The sequence below is a fragment of the Argentina anserina genome, chromosome 7 (assembly GCF_933775445.1).
Source record: "Argentina anserina chromosome 7, drPotAnse1.1, whole genome shotgun sequence".
Classification (NCBI taxonomy): Eukaryota; Viridiplantae; Streptophyta; class Magnoliopsida; order Rosales; family Rosaceae; genus Argentina; species Argentina anserina.
The window spans coordinates 946,113-952,744 of NC_065878.1; the positions used below are offsets into that span (position 1 = coordinate 946,113).

The window sequence follows — 6,632 nt, forward strand, 5'->3', positions numbered from 1 at the left end:
ACATATCACACACTCTGATTTCGATGAAGGACCAAGAACAAACCCAAGTCTGCAAACGCCATGGCACAACCCCAAAGCACTACTTCACAAAAGAAAGTCGTCCCTGAGTCACACGGCTTGATTCTCCGCCTTCCGAACGCGAAATCTACCGTTGATTGAGATCTCCCACCTGCTCGGAGCTTGATCTCGGCTCCTAACCCACAATTGTACATCGTCAACGCACTGAGAATCCCACAGCACAAGGCTGAAGCCTAGCGCCTCCTGCACCATAAACCCTAGGTTTTGGTATTCTCAGCTCCGACTTAGACGGAGAGAATGGCTAAGAATGTATATATGCTTGCTAACAACCATTTTAATTAAATTGTCATACACGTGAAAAATATTGAAGATCAAGTTGTGGTGCCTGATCGATGAATATTGAACATACCTCTCTCTCTCTCTCTCTCTTCATCCATGACTACCTTTTTGCCGGAACCCTACTGGCCCACCCTAAACCTGGAAAACCTGAGCTCGTATACACCCAAGGTGACTTTGTCTCCACCGTTAGGGCTCGTCAACGGGCCGGGTCTTAATAAATTTAAATACGTGACGGCCCGGGCCGGGTATTTTCAAAAATACGAAGATCCAAGCCCGCCCACCTAAGGCGGGCCTTGCGGGATTTTACGGGCCGGGCCTTACGGGATTGTATTAGAAAAACAATATAATACTCTAATTTAAGGGTTTGAAACAATAAAAGAATTGTTAGAAAACATTCTAAAACAAAAGTCAAAAATAAATTCTAGTTTCGAAATATTATCGATCGACACTAATACATGTGATCTATATATATATTTAGGGACCTTGTAAAAATTTCATCCAATTCGGACCTCGTTTAACCGTCGGAATTTTCGGTCAACAAAAAAAAGATGCGTTTTCACATAATAAAATCTCATTAACCGGGGCTTTGCCAAATAGATTTCTTCAGTTCGACCGCGCACGATAGGTAACAAAAATTAGGTGATTTCAAATATATAAACAAATTTCCACATTCGCATCTTGGTAATTAATCCCCCCTTAGGGCATATTAGTGTTGTTTTTAGTTTACCGGAAATTCCGACGGTTAAACGAGGTCCGAATTACATGAAATTTTAAAATGATCATTAAATATATATATATATTGATCACATCGGATGGTGTTGATCGATTCCGAGAAGTTTCCTTCATATAGTCGCTTCATAATGTGATAGTTTTATTATAAACCTTTAAACCTCATTGACCGGGGCTTTGCCAAATAGATTTCTTCAGTTCGACCGCGCACGATAGGTAAAAAAAATTAGGTGACTTCATATATGCAAACGGCTTTCAGCATTCACATATTTGTAATACGTCCTCCCTTATGGCATAATAGTGGTGTTTTCGATTTACCAAAAATTTCGACGGTCAAACGAAGTCCGAATTAGATGAAATTTTTACAGGGTCACTAAATATATATACCAATCACATCGGCTGGTGTCGATCGATCCCGATAAGTTTCTTTCATATAGTCGCTTCATAATGCGTTAGTTTTAATATAAACCTAATATAAAGGGTATGATACATTAGTTGACGCTTCGGCGATCAATAACTCTAGTTCAAAATATAGTCGATCGACACCAGTAGATGTGATCGGTATATATATTTAGGGAACCCGTAAAAATTTCGTCCGTTTTGGATATTGTTTGACCGTCCGTACCTACGGTTAACAAAGAAAAATGCGTTTTGACATATTAAAATCCTCTTTGACCGGGGCTTTGCCAAATTGGTTTCCTTGGTGCGACCACACACAATCGGTGACAAAAATTAGGTGATTTCAGATGTGCAAATGACTTTTGGTGTTCGCATTTTGGTAATGGGTCTTCCCTTATGACATATTAGTGTTGTTTTCGGTTTACCGGAAATTCCGACGGTCAAACGAGTTCCAAATTGGATGAATTTTTACAGGGTCACTAAATATATATACCGATCATATCTACTAGTGTCGATCGATCCCAAGAAGTTTCCTTAATATAGTTGATTCATAATGCAATAGTTTTATTATAAACCTAATAAAATATGTATGTATAATATTTTATTATTTGGCGGGCTTTTACGGGTCGGGCCTTGCGGGCTTTTGGCAGGCCGGGCCGGGTTTCACACCTCTAATTTAAGCCCGGCCCTCTACCCACGGAAGCGGACTTTGGCGAGCTTTCTCGCGGGCCGGGCCGGGTAAAAACCCGTCGGGCTTGCGGGCCTCCGCGGGTTTTTCGTATCCGCGGGCTAAATGATGAGGCCTATCCACCGTTATGGAGTCAAATATAGACTTATCTTTCTGGGAATTACCAAAGAGATATTGAAGAATTAAAGAGACTTGTACCTCAACTAGCATCAACTAGAAGTCTAGAACACCTAGTAGTAATTGTGCAACGAAAATTCCATTGTTGACATTGTTCCCGAATTGTGGCTTTTGCCTTACACTTGTATATCAGCATGTGGTTGCTGACGAGAGAACGTTCAATAATTTCATCAAAACTTGGCCTCATTTTCTAGACATTCATTTCTCCCGACCAAGTCTATCTTGCCCTCTTATGATTGTAAGGCCATTGTTGATCCCTATGCCTTGGAGGGTATCTTCCTATGTAGCACCACACTCCCCAACACTCCGACACGGCCCAATACTTCTCCGATAAGCCATGTGACGTATCATTAATATTGATTTTTCCGACACATTGATTGGCACGTCACATCTTTAATTTAGATAAAAAATAAAACAAAAAAAATAAAAATCTCAATTTCTGTTTCAGCCTCATCACTTTCTCTTTATTCTTTCCTTAGATTTATTTATTTTAAATTGTTATGCAATGGAATGAACTTGAATCTTTAATTTGACATTATTTCATGTGTTATATATTTTTTTTATACATTAATAAATATATTAAATTATATATAAATTATCGTGTCGGAATCTAAATTTTTAAAATTTGTCGTATCGCGCCGTATCGGTGTCCGTGTCCGTGCTGCATAGTACTATCTTCTAGAGGAATGTTGAAAGCGAGTTTCTATTCAAGGACCATTTATATGAGGAATTGTCTTTATCTTCATCCTTCATGGCAGATTGATCATCCTTCAGAGTGCTTCTTTGGATCATTTTTAATTATTCCAAAAAAAACTTAAATCCCCATCAATCATCAATCATCAATTCAGCAAAAATTTCAGATCTTCTTCAATAGAAACTATTAAATTACTCTCACTAATCATGTGCAGATCAATTACGGTTGGCAATTTTTCAGTAGCATTTGGTGATTTTGAGCGAGATTAATCTTTGATGTGTTAAAATTTGGTATCCTGGGGTATAAAAATAGATATGGTAGTTTCCCTCATCTCCTTCTTGAGAAATTTGTTCATAGGTGTTCACGGTAAATTCTCATGATGTTCACGGCAAGCCATTAACACCGTTAATAGATTATTAATTAATGTGTAAGAAAAGCCACATGTCGCAACCCTATTGGCAGAGAACACCAGCTCAGCAATGTACCGGGTACCTATAATAAATCATTCATTTATAGGTAATACTAAAATTGCTCTGTTAGATCGAACGAGCAATGTTCAAGAAACTTTTTTAATGAACTTGGCCAGCATGGAGAGGATCAAAAATTGGATTGTGAATCTATACAACAAAGGAAATGAGACACTACCAGAACATTTATGTGCCTACGTAGGGCTGGACACGGGTCAGGTCGGATTGGATTTGGCCCAAACTTAAATTGGTCGGTGTAGGTGAAAACACAACCAACAACTGTTTTGTTAATGTGTTGAGCCGAAAAATTCGAGTTGCCAATTTTTCAGTTCGGCCCGGATCGGTTTTCGGCCTTTTGGGTCAATATGAGATTTTTCCACTTACATATACTTTTCATTATTTCTGCAAATTGGTTTTTTTTTGTTTTTGTTTTTTGCAGTCGATGAGAATACGAAGGGAAGATCTGATCTAGCTAAACAAACTACCAAAGTGCAAATTTCGCAATTGTGATGGAAAAATATCAAAGATAATCCACATTTCTATTTCTTGATCAGATCTTATAATTTCCAGCTTCAACTGGACAACTCCATATGATTAGATCTTTGCCCATAACATTCAAATCCAGATCTAATTCACAAATCAGAAACCATGATTTTGAAACGAGAAATACAGAGTTAATACAAAAGGAAAGAGATTTCAATAGTGTAGATCATTGAGAGAGCTAAAGAGAGAATGATGGAGAAAGAGAGATTGGTATTTTATAGAGGAGGGAGATAGTTCATGGAAGAAGGGAAAGGAGAGGAGAAGAGAGGTGAGGTGAGGTGAGTAGATGAGTGAGGGGAAAGAGATATAGTGAGAGTGGCTAGAAAGAAAAAAGTTAGGGTTTGATTAATCGGCCAGTTTGGTTTCATTCGGACGGTTCTAAGATAGAACCCTGTTTTGCACCGATTTGATCCGGTTCGGGTCGGAAAAATGAGTTTTTGCACCGTATTTGATCTGGTTTGGCACCGAGCCTATTTTTCAGTCTGATCAGTTTCTGCCCAGCCATATGCTTACGTATGTCCTAACATGTGCGTCTGTGTGGATTTGATTGATTAAAAGCGAAGAGAAGTACTTCAATCACGTGTTGTGGTCAACATCCGAACTATTTTGGGTTCATTGCAGGCGGGTTAATCCGTTTGGACAATCTGGTACCCTCAACCTATGTCAGCAATTGCGTAGGGTTTGAACAGGCAGAGGCGATAAGGAGTGAGTTGTTATGGGACAACGGAATTATTGTGGCAGCTAGAGCCATTGGAATACGGTTAAGAAGATGGGCAAGGCTATTTTAGGAGAGGTAGAGAATGGATTTCGGTTTGCAAGGTTATGTTTGAATCAGAGCTTCACGTTATGGTATCTTGGTCACCAAAAGTGGATCTTTATAGAACGGATTTTGGGTTGGGGAACAGCTGTTAAGCGCCTACTTTTCGAAAACTCAAAGACTTTTTTTGTAGACGGCGTCATAGTCTTTAACGTAATAGTGGCGAAGGTGAAAATCTTTAACCTTATGCACGCGCAGGTCACGTGTTGTGTTCTTCTCCATTACCAGAAATCAGTCGGTATGTTTGTTCAGGGTTTACTGTAGAGCGAAAGCTCACCAAGGAAAGAGGTTTATTGATCGAGTATGGCATCGTAAAGCAATCGTCGATTGAATTATGCATTGTTTAGATGGAACCCAACCCATGAATGAATCCGCCCGCCAATCAACAACATTAAAATCCACTCACTTTTCACTTTATTGATCGAGTATGGCATCGTAAAGCAGTCGTCGTCATGGTTGAGATCCAAACCCTCTCATGCTGGAAGGCACTCCTATGCAGTCAGAATCAAGTGAAAAGGATTAGAATTTGAGATTATGATCTGGGCATTGTCAAGTGGTGGAGTCGCCAACACCATTATAATGAAATTAAGTATACACAACAACCAGGAATGCCAAAAAAGAGTTAATTCTGGGATTTCTTGTCTTTAAATATGGCCTCATCATCATCATCTTCATCTGTGTCTCCAACCTCTGCTATGAGATTTCCCAAAAATGGCTTCCTCACACAGTCCTTTAGTCCCAAATTTGACGACTTCGCATGTGTGGTCAAGGGAGTAAAGTCCAAGTAAGACTTACCCTCCTCCACTTCCACAACTTACCATTTTTTTCCTAACTTCTAAGAGCTTAACTACCATCTGGATTTAATTATTAGCTAACCTATCATTAATAGACACGTAAGCAAATTTAAATTGGGCTCTCGAAGAATGGGCTCTTACCCGAACTTGCCTTTGGGTTGGTAGAGCCAGAAAGATAGAGGACACTAGAATTGATGGTATGAAAGCTATTGCACTGACTGAGAATAGAGATGTATCAGGGAATCAGGCGGCATTGAGATTGGGTTAGTTCTACTTCTACCCAAGCCTTAAATGGATTATTTCACCGCTTTTTCACACAGGGGACTAAATGTTCATGACTTTGTATCCTTGTTTTCTTTGAAATGTATATTCTATATTTATTAATTGTATACAAAAAATTTGCTTTATTTATACAAGCCACCTTCCGTCTAGGCACTTGCCTTGCGACGGTTTTGCCCGCATGGATGCTTTGTTTTTCATTGCCAAGGCGCCCGCCCAGACCGCCCAGATGCTTAATGCTTCCCTGCCTAGAGGGCCTAGGTGCGTGCCTTGTGACCTTTACCCGCTAGGCGCCCGTTAGACCACGTAGGCGTTTGCCTTGGGTAAGTACAATTTTCCCAGCCCTTCCTAGCCTAATACCTAACCTGAGGAATACCAATGTAATCAATTATATGATTTATATCCAACTATTAACGTACTAGTCTAACGATTTAGCAATTTTCATAAAAAGGGCATACAGTTTTGTAAAGTAAATGGAATGAAGATGAAAAACAAATAAGTTTTCGGTGCAATGCCAAGTATACGATTCGTAGTCTGTCCACCGACCTCACCAACCAAGGTCTTACGTCTTACCCGACGTCGACGTCCACGCCGCCAAACAGCTAATAGATAGCAAAGCAAATGTAGCCGTTACTTTTTCGTTAAGAAAAATATAGCCGTTGCGCTTTCTTTCTGCGTTCCCACACCT

At 39.6% G+C, this 6,632-nt stretch overlaps 1 pseudogene; it reads left to right on the plus strand.

The window, feature by feature from the left end:
* The first annotated feature begins 410 nt into the window (after positions 1–410).
* On the plus strand, positions 411–6,049 carry LOC126802621 (anthocyanin 5-aromatic acyltransferase-like; annotated as a pseudogene).
* Positions 6,050–6,632: the final 583 nt, after the last annotated feature.